Source organism: Phalangium opilio, unplaced genomic scaffold, assembly GCF_054372755.1.
Source record: "Phalangium opilio isolate 3A_F unplaced genomic scaffold, DU_Popi_V2 ptg000002l_1, whole genome shotgun sequence".
Lineage (NCBI taxonomy): Eukaryota > Metazoa > Arthropoda > Arachnida > Opiliones > Phalangiidae > Phalangium > Phalangium opilio.
In genome coordinates, this window is record NW_028324144.1 from 5114675 (window position 1) to 5132066 (window position 17392).

At 37.8% G+C, this 17392-nt stretch overlaps 1 long non-coding RNA gene across 1 annotated transcript in view; it reads right to left on the bottom strand.

The window, feature by feature from the left end:
* LOC149718427 (uncharacterized) overlaps window positions 1-17392 on the bottom strand; it is a 220420-nt gene that overhangs the window by 34812 nt on the left and 168216 nt on the right. Inside the window, exon 5 of the long non-coding RNA XR_016370404.1 lies at window positions 12870-13003. This is a non-coding gene — a long non-coding RNA (uncharacterized LOC149718427). The remainder of the gene's footprint in view (window positions 1-12869; window positions 13004-17392) is intronic.

Genomic DNA, 17392 nt, shown 5'->3' on the forward strand with positions numbered 1-17392 from the left:
ACAGTTTCGATAATGAAAAAGGGTCAGCAACAGGAAACGCAAATGCAAGATCCTCGCTTTTGCTAAGCGAGTAACGTGGTGTAACCGCTGGACTTTCTGTTCTTTGTTTCCATCGAATCGGTTTATTCTCTCACTATGAACGAATCAAAAATGAGCAGTCACACATTGCACCTTGGGAAATTGGGTGCATGGTTCGTTGCTTTTAGGTAATTCAATGGCGGGGTAAGAAAGAAAAAGGGAAGTACTTCCAGATTTACTTTCAGCACCAATAATTCAATAAGAAGAAAGTAGAGGGCCACTAAAGACAATAAAAGGGTACAGTGCAAGGCACGCGGCCCATGCGATGATGGCTTATCTATCCTCTTTGACCAATTACCTGAAGGACCCGAATCATATCAAAGCTTTTAAGTGTCTTGCTTAAACAATAGTGGGCAATTTTCTGACGATTACGTAAGGAAATGGTGTGTTGCGCCCCGATCATGTGCAGTTAAAACTAACGCAAAAAAATAGACACGTGACCTGCTACGTTTCTATACAGAACAATCTTTCTTTCTGAGATAATTCGTCCAAGCTAAATCAATTCAGCTTCCAGGAAATCCTAAGTGGTTTTGATTCCTCACGTGTGGCCTTTCTGATTTGCCTGAATATCCTTTTCCTAGGGCCAGCTAGCATTTCACGAGTTCCTATAGTTAACTCTGGCTATTTTAGCAGTCATCGGATACTTAGCGACTATTTTCACGTGCCTATATAACTGAGTCGCCATTAAGTTACCCAACTTATTCTTAACCCAGAGTGAGACTATAAAAGCGAGCTATAAGCATACAGCATCGGGATTCGGGCGGAAGGGTTCCAAAAAACTACTATAGCGTCCGCAGGGAATGCGATAAAGGTTAATCCCCATCCGCGATTTTCCTACAATTCCTTCGCTCGCCCCGTGCCAAAGAAAAATCAAACTGGGACATCGTTCACAATTATTTCTAAGCATACGAGTACGTTTCATCATGGTTTCAAGTATGCCTAAATACGTTTCATCATGGTTTCAAGTATGCCTAAATACGTTTCATCATGGTTTCAAGTATGCCTAAATACGTTTCATCATGGTTTCAAGTATGCCTAAATACGTTTCATCATGGTTTCAAGTATGCCTAAATACGTTTCATCATGGTTTCAAGTATGCCTAAATACGTTTCATCATGGTTTCAAGTATGCCTAAATACGTTTCTATACTTTTACTATACTTCCATTAAAATTACTTCTCTATTTAAACTACCAGGCGCATTACGTGGGGTGTTTCGCACCGATCATGCGCATTTAAAACTAACGCCTAAAAATAAACACTGGACCTGCTACGTTTCGAGAAGTTGAACCTCTATACCGACCAAGCTTAAGCTTTCATTGCTTGATCTTTCTTGATCGAGTGGGGTTTCGGGTAGAGATAGAGATATCAGTAGGTTATGGTTCCTATTTTTAATAAATAAGCCACCAGGAGACGCCTTTCTTCTCTTTAATAAACGAAGCATTATCACAAAATACAGTTCAAACGCATACTTGTGAAGTGTGTTATAGGGTTATGGCAATAATGAACTCAAAAATAAAATTTTAGCCTGTATAGAACTTTTCGACGTAAAAAATGGGGTAGGCAACCTTCAGTATCGAGACATACAAAACGGTTGATACATTTCTAACCGTCTCTGCGCACTCTCATGATACAAAGACTACAGCGCAGGCGCCAAAAGCAATATTGAAGGTAGAGATTCACCCCCTCTATCTTTCCCTCTTAGTTACACCGAAATAGTCTAATAAAAAAACCTGTTTAGGCAAAAATAATGTCGATGCAACCATATCATACATTTCCTCAAACGGCGTAAGCATAAAAACAAACTCCATTTTCGAGATGGCTGTACGTCCCAAGCAACGATTTGTCTTTGTACGAATCGGAAAAAAGCGATGAAAAAAGAATAAGCGCAATACTGGCTAAGTCCTTGTTGGTTATTCCTGGGGGAACTAGACATCTAGGGCCTAGTTCCTTACTAGGCAAGGCAAAGGGTAGGCTTTCCTATACCCTAACGTAATGAAATTCGTTGATTCTTTCCCTTCTTTCAGCAGACACTTTCCGCTCAATTGCTTATAAGCCTTAGCTTGGACTAGAGTGATTTCCTTTTTTCTTCCTTTTCCTGGCTACCAAATATTCTTACTCTTAGCTTCAAACGTTACTATAGAGAGAGAGAGAGAGAGGAAGTAAAAAGAAAGAATCTCGAGCGCCGAAAGAGGAAACGAACTCTTCTTCTTTATTTCTGTTCTTGCTTGCCTGGATACGAATAGAAACAACAATCCAATAGACTTGTAGAAATACAAACAATATCTTGCCAACCAAGAATATTTTTGGCCTTTGCTCCACGATTTCTGTAAACGTCTCTATCATGGTAGGTATGTCAAAGAAAAGTTGTAATGGACCAATAATTGAAATGAACTGCATTGGTTTTTCTTACGATCAACAAGGGTAATACCCTTGAAGTAAATGAGTATTTGTTGAATCAGGAACACGTACAACTGTAAGTTCACAATATACGTTTCCTAAGTTTGTCACTGCTTACTGAGAGCAAATGTGTATAGATATAAATTCCAAAAGTACACATCATTAGCAATTCCCTGCCATGGGCTGTAGACGACATGTAAACTGAGAAGCAAATTACCCTCCTCTCAACTCCCTGCACGAATTAACCAATCAGGGAAGAGCTTCTTGGCGTCATAGGTTTATAGAAAGTAGTACATGATGCTGGCGATCCAAACGTTCATTTTTGGTACTAGAGCTAGCATCCGCTACAATATGAGCCTATTCACGGACTGTTCCCTGTGCCACGGTCGGGAAGATAATCATAAGCAAGAGGGGGTCGACACTATTCTAGGATAATGGGGGCTAATCATATTACACGGCTTGAGCAAGTTTCAACGAAGTGTACTTTTTGTTTTTATATCTATTTACTTTTGCCGAGAGTTTGTCATGAAGTGACGAAGGTCATAGATTCAAGGTAAAGCGACACCTGGTGAGGCGCTGTCAAAGGTTTAGTAATGCAGACTAAATTGGACCTAGATGGGAGTACTGCAAAATTAACCACCGAGTGTAGGACTTCAATTCTCGCTTTTCGTTCTCGAACTAACTCGAGCTGTAAGTCTCTAGCATTACGAAGTATAGGAAGTGCAATGTAACATTTCTTACAAAATTGTGGTAGAGCTAACAATAATAATATTTGTGTCGCCATTTTTTTCACGTAAAGTTACTAACTGAAGACTATCTCCGAAGAATAAAGTAATTCGAACCAATGGAATTATAATTTCGGAGAGTTACCTTCGCACCTAGCAACAACTAAACTATTTCCCATTTGCGAATTAAAGAACTCAGTCGTCCTTGCTCTGTTTTCGTTCGCTAATGACTGGTTTTATAGATGACACTAAAAAAGAGGCCTTACTTTGCATAAAATAAATTAAAGCCTACATGCCTTTATTTTGGTCCCAACAGACTGAAATAAATCCTGCAGGACAGACCAGAAGACAATACGAAATCCCACTCAGGAGGGAAGTTACCAACAATGAATGATGCAACCTTATTTTCATCGAAAAATATTGCGTGAGAAGGTAGTCACGTTATTCGCAAGTACATTTTACTGTCGTTTGCATTATCAACTCTACACCTCTGTTGTCAGTATGAACGTTCTTCCAATTCAAAAACTTGGGGGCTTTAAATTATTGGATTCTACCCACCATTAAAACCCACTTGATAAAACCCATCAATAAAAATATTCAATTTTGATGAACTTAAATGTTAAAATAATTTCATTTTAAAGATAGTTTAAGATATTAATGGTTTAAACTTCAAAAGTATTGGTTAATAACATTTTTTTATGAAAGTTTTCAGATTCTTTCTATTACGGAGTTACTTTTTAATTACAAGTACTACAATTTACGCAACTGCTAAATATAGTAAAATCAAAAACCCTATAAAACATAGAAAAACCCAATAAAAACCTGGTGGGTAGGGTTTTTGGAACCCTGATCTTTATACTTTCATTGTCCACAGTTTCCATTGTTTTTAATTTTGAAGATTTTACATTGGTTTAATAGTTTTGAACTTACGAAGCACTCTTGTGAAAATAACACAACTTTTAATTTTTATTTTTAAACAAACCCAAAAACAACGATAATAAGAGCAGGTCTAAGTAATTGACTGAAGAGTCAGATATTGCAATATTTCTTACAATTAATATCAACTGATTTTCCTACAATTAATTGATTCTTACTAAATTAATTGCAATTATTCATTAATTCTACTATCATTTTACATTCTACTAATTCTTAATTCAACGACATGGGTGGTTCTATTTTTCAAAAGGAAAGCATTGCAGGTATAACGAGTGGCAAACTTCTCTCGCGAAAAGCAGTTCCTATTGACTTCTGGGGCAGACTGACTTTTATCGAAATGAAAATGTCGGGCGAAGAGACTGCCCACTATACTTCCCCACTTTTCAATCATCCCCGGGAATAAAGAGAATCGAAAAACATTCAAAACTGTCTCTCTTTCGGCGAGCCATCTTTCGCTATCAGCGTTAACACACCCTCCATATATCACATTTCAATTTCCTATAGTTCTTATCCGCGTAAGTGACATTCACTTCACCTTTTTTTATCCCCCTAACGCCAAACCCCCCCTCCCCTTTACTCGCCTGGCCTTAAAGTGATAATGAAGCTTAAATATGAATTATATTTATCGATTAAAATGATTAAAGATTATTACAGCAGAGCTATCACAGATTTTTTATTTCAAAAACAGGTTTTGCCTGACTGTCGAAAATAATTTTGCCTAACTTTCATTTATAGAAATTCAGAATCTTGTGATCATATAAATATAATAATTAGTTCAAGAATGCAAATAATACTTTTGGAAAATTACTTTTAGGCTATTATGAATCTCCATGAACTTTCCAGGATTACTATGAACGTCTAAGTTGCTATCCCTGAATCAATTTCATATTCTATTTGTAGAAAAATTGAAAATTCCTATTTTATGAAATATTTTACTTCATGCTATTACTACTATTAGAAAATTACCTTTGAAACTAATATGAAATTGGCTGACCTTTCCACGACCTTTGTGAAAATTATAAAATTCCCTGACATTTCACACCAATATTAAACGTGTCTGACGTTCCAATGATTAAAATGTAATATGGTAACCCTTTTTTAATACAATAGTTTATTAAAGGAAAATAAATTTCCCCGGCCAACTCGCACTGCCTCTAGCGGTGATTCATGGCAATAGGGAGAATCCCCAAATGGCGGCCTAGCCCAGGCTGTGTGTTTGTTTCTCTGTAAGTAATATCCGAAATGGCAGATGGTCTTTCCTTCTTGTTAACAAAAAATCTATCTCTAGTTGTTCAGTACCCCTTTAACGTAACCGTTCGCCTGAACGAATGTCCATTTTGAAAAGCAGGCATTTATCTATTCTAAGTATCCCATATTTTTTCGCATTTTTTTTCCTTGGATGACATTGTCACTCAAAATTGTCTATCGTTGTAATTGACTTCTCAGTACTTCAAAAAATGATTTATGTATTATTATGGGTTTTTTTCTCTAGTAAAGGGAGAAGTATCAATTTTAAGAGCCAGTATACATAATCGTGTCTTGTCAGTAGAGAATGACAACTACTAATGGCTTTCCTTTCAAAATTAACACGCTGTAATTTAATTACCAATATTTCTTGATGATGACAAAACGCGTTCAAAATTGTGGATAGTTGTTCGTTTGTTTGCCTAACATTGCCTTCCATCTCGCTTTAGGGCGCATTCGCTCTAGGCTCTTTGGGTCCAGAGAATGCACAAAGACGGCTTTGGGTCAACCCCCTTGTATGTCCCGATACTGAGGGCTGCATATAGGCCCTTCTTTACATACAACATTCCAATTACACATTTGAAACCTCAACAAGTAGGTACAAAATATTTTTCAACTTAAAATTGAATTCGAAATTAAAGTAGAAACAAATGCTTTTGTGTCTACTCTTACACGACGTTACCAGAGCAATTTACAAAATTAAGTACCGATCCCTCTTCATTCCTGAACATAGAATGGTACAGTACTTGCATTAACCCGTAAGTACCCATACACATTTCCAATAGCATAACATTTGGGGACCATTTGGACCAAGAACCCTAGTTTGGGTTGGTTTTTAAAGCGATAGTCACAGAAGATAAAATAGGAAGGCACTTTTTGATATCAAAGTCTGCTAAAAAGTGGAGGATCAAAATACTTTAAGCATCGTAATGATTTTCATGTTTAATCAATTTCGCTAAGACTGTTTTATGAACGATTAAGGACATTTTAAAGAAGCGTGATTGTAAAAATATAAATGTGGCCCGAGGTTTTGAGGTTAAAGGTCATTCTTAACTCTTTGCGTTTACTCGAGGGGTTGGGCATTTGTATGAAAATATCACGCCACCGAAAGGCGTTGATATAACTTGGACATCATATTAATTCCACAATGCCACACGCACTAAAACGATTTGATTTCATCGCAACACAAAACGAACGTTGACCATTAAGACTACCACTTTAATAAGAACCACTATCCAAAAGCAAAAAAGGGAAAAAAAAATTAAGTCTGCGAGAATGCGCTAATAAATCAAGGATTATGGTAAGAGAAGGAAAGTAAATTTGGAAGTCATTTGTGCTCCTACCAAGCGAAACTTTTAAATTCGGTACTTTAGTTTCTCGATAGTATAAAAAGAAACACGAGATTTCAAGAGAAAAAGGGGTTCGGATAGAAAGCGACGTACTCCTTTCTCGTTCCTCTTTTTTTCCTTTTTCTTTAAATAACATTAAGAGTATTTCTTCCTAATACTTCCGCCCACCAATTTCTGGCCAGCCCATTTCCAGACCCCAAGACAAACAAGCTCTCCAAGACAGAAAATATTTTCCAAAGTGTCTCACATTCTTTCAGTGATTGAACTTTCACTTAAGAGGTCGGTGTTCCGACAAATGTTTACCTTACGTGGATTAAATATACCGTCTATCTTTTGTTTTTGTGGTAAGGAATTGATGTAAGTAACTCGTTAATATTTCTCTTCAATGTAAGGCAGAGTATGCATCATGGATATACTAATAACTAGTGAAATATTGGATTGTTTACTGAGCTTGAAACGCGGACATTGTTTTTGCTCCATAACCAATAGCACCGACTAGTGAGTAAGAGTCGAATAAGGAATCGGAAGGATTGCTTTGTGTCAAACAGTACTTAGTCTCTACCGGTCGTCGTTCATGGACTACTTCGCGATGACGTAGTAACATCTTTTCCCCCAAGTTAATTGTCAATAGCAGACAGCTACAAATTTATGCCAATGAACGATTACCCGAAAAGACTACCGCAGTACGGTTGTGTTTCACTTCGATTTGGAAACCTAACCAAGAGCTTTTTTCAATGCTAGGTGCGGTTAATCCAGTAACTTTATGTTATTAGTATATCCACTCTCAAATCAAATAACCAACCCATGGACAGGCATCGGCGTGTTAAAGCTGTGTTTTCACTGATATGATAACTCACACCCATTTTCGAAACCCTGACGTCTCAAGGCTGTTGAGGATATTCGTGTATACTAAATAAACCATGCCATAATGGTTAGATGTTCAGAAACACAACGTAACATTACACTACACTACAATCTCGTATAACATGAGTTTCATCTGAATGGTTTTAACCGCAAAACCTTCAAGGTTTTTTTAGGACAATATATGCTCGTTTTTTTAGGCTTTATCCGGCGTGGATAACTTTGGAATTACATTGGAATCCTTTAACCCCTTGAAAAACACGAAGGGTCCGTGAAAGCCTAATACCTTCTCGAAAACCTAACCGTATAAAGATTCTTCAAGACTATCTACAGAAAAAGAATGAAAGAAAGTACACACATATCCTAAGTTTCCTTTTTTTCACAACTCTCTTTTTCGGCCTTCCCTTTTTGGAACTCAAAGTCATCCATCGCCGGATGTTAATTCCAAATCGTAACGGTTTTCCGTCTTGTCTGCAACTGACAAACGATGAAACTTTACTTTCTTTCTTTCTGGGAGAGAGACAACGCCCACCACCCATCAGCTACCCTTAATTTTTACTCTTCGATTCTCCATATTCTTTCGATCTTTTCCTTGGACCCCCTTTTTCCGTCGCTAACAATTTCTGCCTACAAACTTCGCTTTTCTCTTAGTACAAATGGGGGGAAAAAGTGCCCATTCACAAGAATAACATTTCCCGCGTTTTCATGGAAGACTTAAGGCATCTTCAGATGCTAGAACTTTTTGACTAATTTCGATGAGTCAACTTGAGTTGAGTAAACTAGTTGGGTCGTGAGATTAACAGAAATTGGACACGTTGAATCACCACCAAATTAAAAATTGATAACTGGCTAATTTTTCCTGGCTCAACGTTTTGACCCATCTAGTTGTGTCACGAACATTGAATTACTTCAATTTCATACTGTGGAATATAACGAAAACAGAGGGGGTTAATGTTAAACAGGGATGGCCAACACGTGGCCCTAGGGCTCCATGCGGCCCGCCGAGTTTTAATTTGGGACCCGCGAACCTAATTTCCCATTAATTGTTTTACGGTCCGCGCTTAAGTCTCGGAAATTTCGAAAGCTGTTTCCATTAAAAGCTCTTACATCTCTTCTCGTGGACATGCTACATCCGCTATATAGTATACAATCTTCGGATTTGGTTACATTTTTCTTCTTTATATCCCTTATTTCCCCTCTTTAAATCTTAATAATTTAGAAAGTTGTTTTCCCGCGCTTTGTGCCCTCAGACTATCAGACTTAAATAAAAAAGTGGTTATGTTCCTAATTTTTGTGCTATTAATTTCAATATTTGAAACTTGCGGCCCTTAATTTCAAATTTGAAACTTGCCGTCCTTAAGCCGAAAAGGTTGGCCACCCCAATTTTGGGAAACAATATTTTTCCTTTTAAACCATACTTTTCCTAAATATACAAGCATGTACTCGTTATGAAGTCGTCTTAATACAAATTTTACCCCATAGATTTCACAAAACCATTAATGGTTCACTCATATTTAAACCAAGAAGGGACATCTAGTTTACTAGGGAGACGGTATAAGATGCCTAAGTATTCGCTCGCTATAGTCCCAGTCCCCCTTTCAAAATACAAGGGGGGACGTAAAAGGAGGCCGGGCTATTTCGCCTCTCCTCAGTCGGAAAATACACTGTAATTTTCGTCATTCGCGTTGACGTGCATGAGTTTTCAAGAACCAATGAGATGATTCTGGTTGTAATTTAGAGGCGGGGATTAACTCCGGACCTACTATACGTTTGGACTGGAGATAAAGCTAGAAATGTGGGTCGAATTTATACCTTCCCTCTAGTAAACTATGTATCGCTTCTTGTTTAAACCGAAGCCAATTCCAGTGACCATTCAGCGTCTTAAAGTAGAAGTTCTTATTAATCGATTAAACAAGGTAGAAGGAAAGCTAGACTATAGTAAGTGTTGTAAAAAAGTAAACTGAGCCCATAATACATTGACTCATTCTCATTTATTTCTATTTGCTTTTGTGAATAAGCCTTTGAAGATTGGATAAGAAATGAGGGAATATTTCACTCGGAGGTTCGGCCCATTGACGAAGACGGTCGGGTACCATCGTTTGGCTTGCCTTAAGGAAAGCCTTATAGTATATGGTGAGTCGATTTAGCCACTAATCGATCGATTCCAATGGGAAATAAGGAAAAGGACCAAGCTGATTCTTTTCTCTTTCCACTTGGAGGGGGGTAGCACCCCGTTATTTCATTCATTCATTCCATATAATCGAGCACCCTTTTATAATCGAATCCGAGAGAGAGAGAGAGAGAGAATTCAATTATCCACGCAAGAGCTACTTCAAATAATACACATACTGAATAGAAATTACGTACGCAGTTTTGTATTATTTATTTATAAATATAAATATTACGGAGCCAATTTAGCAGCTATTGTGAAAAGTCCAGGTCAATGATTTCCTAAGAACCTTTACGTGTAAAATACCAAAACAACTCGTCGGTATTTCTAAGGACATGCAAAAGATTGCATCTACACGAATAAACGGTTCGTTGAATCACATAGGATAGATTTGCGTAACAAGTTTGATTTACATTTAAGGGGTTGGCGTCAAAAAGCGTAATAGGAATAATTAGGCAAATATAATTATATGATTGATGTTTTTAGCTACGTGTTATCAGAAGGGGATAATGTTTTGGTGTTGACGAGGTGGCAATTTTCAATTCAGATTCAATCCAAAAATTAAGTAGTTAATAATAATTATTAATAATAATAATAATCAAGCTTTGTTTCGTGTCCATAACACCCAGTGTGCTATATTTCAATGGGTCACGATTTCAATGCATAGAGAGGTGGTGGCTAGCCCCTATGCCACAGCTAACCGACAGCGCCCTATACTAACTATTACCGTTAACCTAGGCCAGTTTTGATGGATAGGAGAAACCGGGTATGACCGCGGAGGAAAACTTCTTTAACAAGTGTGGAGAGAACTTGCAAACTCTACGCAGAAGGGTTTGTACCCAGGTTTTTCACCCGGTGCCACAGTCCGGGATCGAACCCGGGACCCTCTTGCTGAAAGGCGAAAGTGCTAACCACTTCTTTAAACCACCGACAAAAGTGTGTTACAAATAATGAATGCAGCAATAATTTAATTATGGGGTCACCGGTAAAACACTCTAATCATAACTTTGGAGTCAAAAAATGTCATGGGACTGTACTTCGGCCCAGCCGCCCTTTTAGAACACCCTGCCAATAGGAGGCGTTCTGCACTCCCCTTAACCCTAACTCCCAACTTAAAACATCTGAAAGTAAACCCTACCACCTGTGTCAACGACGAAAAATCTATACAAAACACACCGTGTCTCCCTCTAAGTCCTCAATGCAAACATCTCCTCGCAAGTTTTAGAAAACTTCAGTAATTCTCTAGTTACCAAGCGAGCTTATTCATAAATTTCAAGTATAATCGGAGCTGACGTACCCTTTTTGTTTAAACTCAAAGCGCTGGAAATATGAAGGGTCGTGAACTCTTATTCAGCGCGACCGATGCTATTAAGAAAGCGAAGTTGCCCTAAAGAAGCAGCATAAGTTTATCATTCCTCTAAGTAGAGATATGGCTAGGCAATAGTGTTTGTCTGGTTCCCTTTAATGAAACCCTATACTCTTTCCGTATCATTTATCACCTCAACTTCAATACAAAATTGTAGTGCCTAGCCTAGCGTTTCTTTCATCCCTTTTAGAACGTTTCAGGACTGAAACCGCCTCTATCTCACGAGAGAGAGAGAGAGAGAGAAAGAGAAAGAGAGAGAGAGAGAGAGAGAGAGGGATTTTGGGGTTGCTTAAGTAAAATTCGTCCCCCCCCCCAATGCTTGCCTATTCGAAACGTAAAAATCTCCTTTATTCCATTGGATGATTTTTTTATGTGACCCATTTAGTAATCGTCTCGACCGCTTGGTGGCTGCACCGCGACAGATGTTTCAAATTTTCTGTCTTCGGATCTTAGCGCTTTACGAGTTCTAACGCCACAGTAGCCTGCGGAAGATGCTCAGTTGTAACCCATATTTGTGAACTTAGAGACATGATAATCTTATGGACGCAGCCAAAGTCTACAGTCTCGTTTAAGTTAAACGTTGTTTACGTTAAACGAGCGGCTGCACTAGATTAGAATTTTGGGTAATGAGCTATGGCAAACGAGGCTTTTTACATTACGTACCACCCCAAAAGAACACCCAGAAATTATAATAGCCACGACAGTTCTACGCCTACAATGTAGCTGGAATTTTTTTAAACGCCAACGGAATTTGAGCCTTGGCGACAAACGAGGCGTGCAATAAAAGTCGCTTCTCACCTAAATAATGCTCCAATTACGAAAAATATGGAAAATTTAACACAAAGATACGTTTCTTTTCAACCATTACGACCGTTATGGTAGGTATTATTTAAATTACCTTTTGCATTTCTGTAGTTTAGTGGTTCGGTTAAGGGGTAAAAATAGGCCAAATTCTTTATAAAGAATTTCCCCGAATTTTCCAGGTTTTCCATAACAGTGTAAAGGATTTTTTGCCCAACTTTTTTTGTAGAAAAGTCTGAATGTTATTTTTTGAAAATGACTAGTTGCAGAAGGGGATAATGGAAGAAGGAAGTTAATACTTTATTTATGTAACATGATGCTTCCCAGGCTCACTCTTTTTGTTGCTCTCCTGCTTAACAAACTTCAGATGGACATGGCACCGTGCTAGGGTGAATTCTATAACTATTTGGTATTTACTAAATCCTCAGCAATCAACCCACAAACCTCGTCTTGACGTGGGTCAAAAATACATAAGCGCGCCTAGGCAAATAATTGAGCGATAATAGAACTAGAAAGAACTATTTATCGCGTATATGTGATTCGGTTTAATAACCCTACTGATGTTGTTAAGAATCAGATTACAATTACCCCGCTTTGTGGTACACTTCTCTCGAAGAGAAGTATTATACACTTCTGTAAGCACGTACTATGATAGTTCATGATAGAAAGTTAAAAAGGCCACGTCAAATTAAAAATTCTCTGACAATTATTGATCACCCATCTTCGAAATCCCTGACGTTTCCATGCACTTAATCGAGGCAAACCCCCTCTTACTTAGTAATTTGAAATAACTATTGTTTAAGCCAAGGCTTAATCAGGTAATTACATTTTAGATTTCTACTTCTAAGAGTATTTGTAGAATGGCCAGAACGTTTCAGCAGGTGAATAAAATATACCGAAATTCTAACGATAATAGTAAAATATTGAAATTGGTACTCACAAAGAAGATTAACACCGATGATGAGTTCCCATCTCCTATTACGCAACCACCAACAACGTTTTGAAATACAGAAAAAAAGGAAATACGCGACTTGCTTCGGAGAAATCCAACCAGATCAAAGAGCGACTTCCTTCCTAAAGAATAGGCAAAAAATAGGCAAAATTAACGTAAAACGAAGCTTGGTTTTATGGTCTGGCTAAAACTCTAAACAACGCATTATTAAATAGCTTCAAAAATATTTATTTTTAAGTCAAATAGGACTACTCCAGTCTTTCTTGTAACTTACAAATTATAGTTAATAGGCCAAAAAACCTATTGTGTCTCCAAAATGAGTCATGATACGTTTAAAATAGCGCCACCTATCAACACTAAGAGGAAACACGATGCGTTTTCTGTCTCGTTCCCAAAAATAGGACTTCGACGTCATTTTTGGCCTATTGAAGCTACTAGGTTTATAGATACTCTATGTTGAACTATCGATACTTCCAGACTTAGCGATTGAAATAGCAAGCGAAAGTAGCACCAGACTAACGTTACGATAATGGTATGGCTGTTCTCAGACGTATCTAAGAAATGTTTCACAGTGAATACCAAAGAACTAATAGTTGGAAATAGGCAAACACAGCACCAGACAAACGTAATGAATTTACGACAAAGAGTTGGATGTTTCACGACTTACAAAATAAACAAATAAAAAAATACTTTCTGGAACACGGAATTTTACATTGATTAATTGCGCTACCGTAACTTCGACGATCTTAAAGAAATTTTACATTGAATAATTTTGTGTGTTTTAAAAAGCAGTTTGGCTTAACACATTTCATTCTATAATTTAAAGTTACACTGGAGTGAAAATACATCTTTGAATGTGTTATGTTTAGTACAATTAAGCCTTTGTAACCCGCTAAAAGCAATAAAATGTTTTCAAAGTTGAAAAGCAATATACTGTATAATTAAAAAAAACATATGCACCTGTTTGATTAAAATAGTTTGCCCTAATAAATGGTAGTTTGTAGTAGTTGCAAAAAAGTATACGGCAAGATATGTTGAGTTTTACTGTAAACTCTACACCCTTGACCCTTCAACCCGATATTTGTAAAACCTAAACAAAGATCCGTAGAAAGCGCTTACGTTTCAGCAAGAGGTACTCTTTTTTACAAAATAATTGTATAATGTTCAATTTCTCCAAAACAATATAACACCTTGATTGGATTATTTAGAAAAAAATGAATAAGTTAGATAAAGATCAAAAAGGGTTCTGAACCAAAAAAAAGGTCATCTTATAATCTTAACAGTTTTTCCGCGAATTCGCAATCAAACGTATTATTTCGAAGAGAAACAATAAAAACTTAAGCTCCTCAATTTATAGCAACCCCTAAAGTCTTATCTTTTTATCGCATTAAACTTATCTTCAAAAGGTCGTGCCGAAATGGGAAGATGCGAAAAAAAAATAAGAAAATACCATTTCAAGTATTGACTTGGTTCTATAGAACGTTGCAGCCATACAAAAATACTAGTGTTCCTATGGGAATTTTGGTGCTTTCTAAGATTGCGAAAGCCTACAACTTGAACGAAGTGCGGGAGCGTGACCGTAAGCGTTCTAAAGGTTTCATCGTCGTTATAAGAATAAGAGGTCTACATATACTTCTTTTCATCTCCACTCCGTTTTAGCAAAAGCAAATAGAAAATTGGAAGTGAATCAGTGAGAAGAGCGACCTCCGTTGCCTCTAAGTAAGGGGAGTGTATTTACTGCTCCCCTTGCGGTATACTAGGGGGAAATTCAAGTATGAATACTAGCCTGAGTATGCAGGCAGATTACGTTAAGTCAGACATAAATTAATAGGATGTTCTTTGGGATATTTTAAGTTAAAATGTTCGATGACATTTTTCCGTTCGGGTTACTGTTTTCGAGTTATGATTTGAGTCTTTTCGGTATGATCAGGGATAGATTTAATTTTAGAAGTAGGAATGGAGAACAGAGTGATGTGGGCTCGCGTCAAAGTCCCGGACCCCTTCCACGGGACGGAGGGGTATGAAAGAAGAGGCGGGTCATAGCGACAGAGGTAAAAAGGAATTACGTATTTTTCGCCAGCCCCGTCAGCAACGTCATTAAAACGTAGTTTAAGTGAGTCAATAAGATAATTTAAAACTTTTCGTTACGTGTTGCAGGGAGGGGCTCTATACTGGGTGGGCTTTGAGTCGGATTGAAGTAAATACTAACCGTTCTCCATTCCTACTTATAAAATTAAATCTATCCCTGGTATGATCCCTTAAATTTCATTAAGAAACTGAACGAAAATGATAATTTAATTACCCCTAAAACAATGGAGTCATAACTCGAAAACAGTGGCCCTTAGGTCAAAATGTCATCTAACATTTTCGACTCAAAATCACCCAAAGAACATTCCGCAAGAAATAATAGTTTTGGGCATACATTGCGGCCCTACGCACTTTCTTCAATTTTAGTTGCCTCTTGATAGTAGTAGGTATGTTCTTCTATGTGGAGCCTTTTCCCAATAATAAGGTTCTATCTTCTAGTCGGTTTTAGTTCCATCCAACGCCCTCATTATCCCGCTCTTCGCAATTAGTACGGTCGAGTTCTTTCCCTCTTTCTCTCTCTCTCCATAGCATCCTGGCATCCACCTCTAACATCTCTTTCGTATATGGCACAAACCAGCCTGAAGCTGCGGAACTATATCTCGTGCTTTGACCATAGATCTCCAAAGAAGATACGGGAAAGAGAGGGTCCTCTTAAACTGTCCCTGTATTTCGCTAATGAAGACTGAAAGCCCCAGGACCATGAAAACCTAGAGTGACTACTCTCGGTTTAAAGGGAGGGTGGAATCAGTGTTGAAGTTTCAGTAAATACTTAACTAGGTATGGCAAGCATGACCTAACCTAAACTGTAGACCGACCTAGCCATCATATTTAGCAGTCCATTGTATAATTCATGGTTTATCAATTTAAAAATTGGTTTCATCAGAAGAAGTGTACCGCAAAGAGGGGTAACTGTAACATGATTCAAGATTCCCAACATCAGAACATTTGGAGCAAGGCTACTAAACCGAATCACATACACGATAAATAGTTCCCTCATCATTACTCTATTAGCTCTTAACTATTTGTGGATTTTCGTCCCACGTCAAGACGAAGTTTGTGGGGTTGATTGCTCAGGATTTAGTACCAAACAATTATAGAAATCACCCCACGGACGGTGCGATGCCCATCTGAAGTTTGATGAGCAGCAGAGCAAACCAAAAGGGTGAGCCTGGGAAGAATCATGTTACATAACTAAAGTATTAAGAGGATACAGAGTGTCATCCATCTTCTATATTCTCCTTCTGATTGTATTCATTGTTTATAACATTGAAAATAGGTTTCAGCAGGAGTTCATAATAACCCCCCCTTCGGGGGGGGGGGAAGTACGAAACTGGTTAAAAAGCCCGTAACAACAAAGTTTCGCCGTAAAGCTCAGCGGATTTATACACCGCTTAACTCCCAAAGAAATAGTTACCCAATGTTTAGCGCCCACGCGCATTAATTTCCCATATTCCGGGTTAGCACTATTTTTATCTTGCGATTTTGGGAGCGAAAATGGCTCGCGAGTCGCGTCTCACGTCTGTTGGCGCGGGCAGCCGCGGTGTACATTAAGCCTTGGCTAAGAAGTTGGCTTTGCGATGGTTTCTAGTTTTCTATAAAACATTTAAACGATAGTCATTATTGTTTTCTTGTGATATTTGTGAGAATTCCGTGGTTAAATTAAAACGGTATGGACAAATTGATTCCCAGTATCTTTAATATAAGAATTCCATCGTGTTTCTACGTCCACATACTCGCCATTTTTCTTAACGACGGAGATCCCAGCCAACGGAAGTTTTGTAACTAAAACCAAGGAGTATAGATACTACTACAAACTACTGTAAAGTTGTATGTCCATCAACAGGCTAGTCCTTTATATGCGCAACGACAAAATCTTGTTGTTCGCGATTTTTACCATTAGCTCTATGGCAAGTTTCGTACTTCCCCCCCGAAGGGGGGTTATTATGAACTCCTGGTTTCAGGGAATTTTTTACATTAAGCATTTACAAAAAAAAGCAATTCGAATGCTTCCATAAACGGGATGGCCTTCGACCTCTAACACCCTGCGACTTAGGAGCAGTTGTTTATCAAACTAAAAGTTGATTTTACGTTAAAGTTGTAAAAAATACAACTTAAACTAATTTAATAAATTTGAAATAATTAAATGCATTCTAAGCTATGCCACAATGTGTCCTTTGAAATTCACTATAGAAGGGGTGAACTTTGACCTTTAATATCCCATGCTTCACGAGAAACTTTTGAAGTTGGACTTCTTGCGAAACAGACCTTTAAAATATGTCGTTAATTAAATTAAACTAATTACCGAAATTAGTCAAAACATAGCCCAGAAACGGACCCTAAAATCGCTTCGCGTCCATAATCCTTAAAACCGGCGCCAGACATGAAGTAATTGTCAGTGAAAAATATTTTCATTTTCGTCGTGG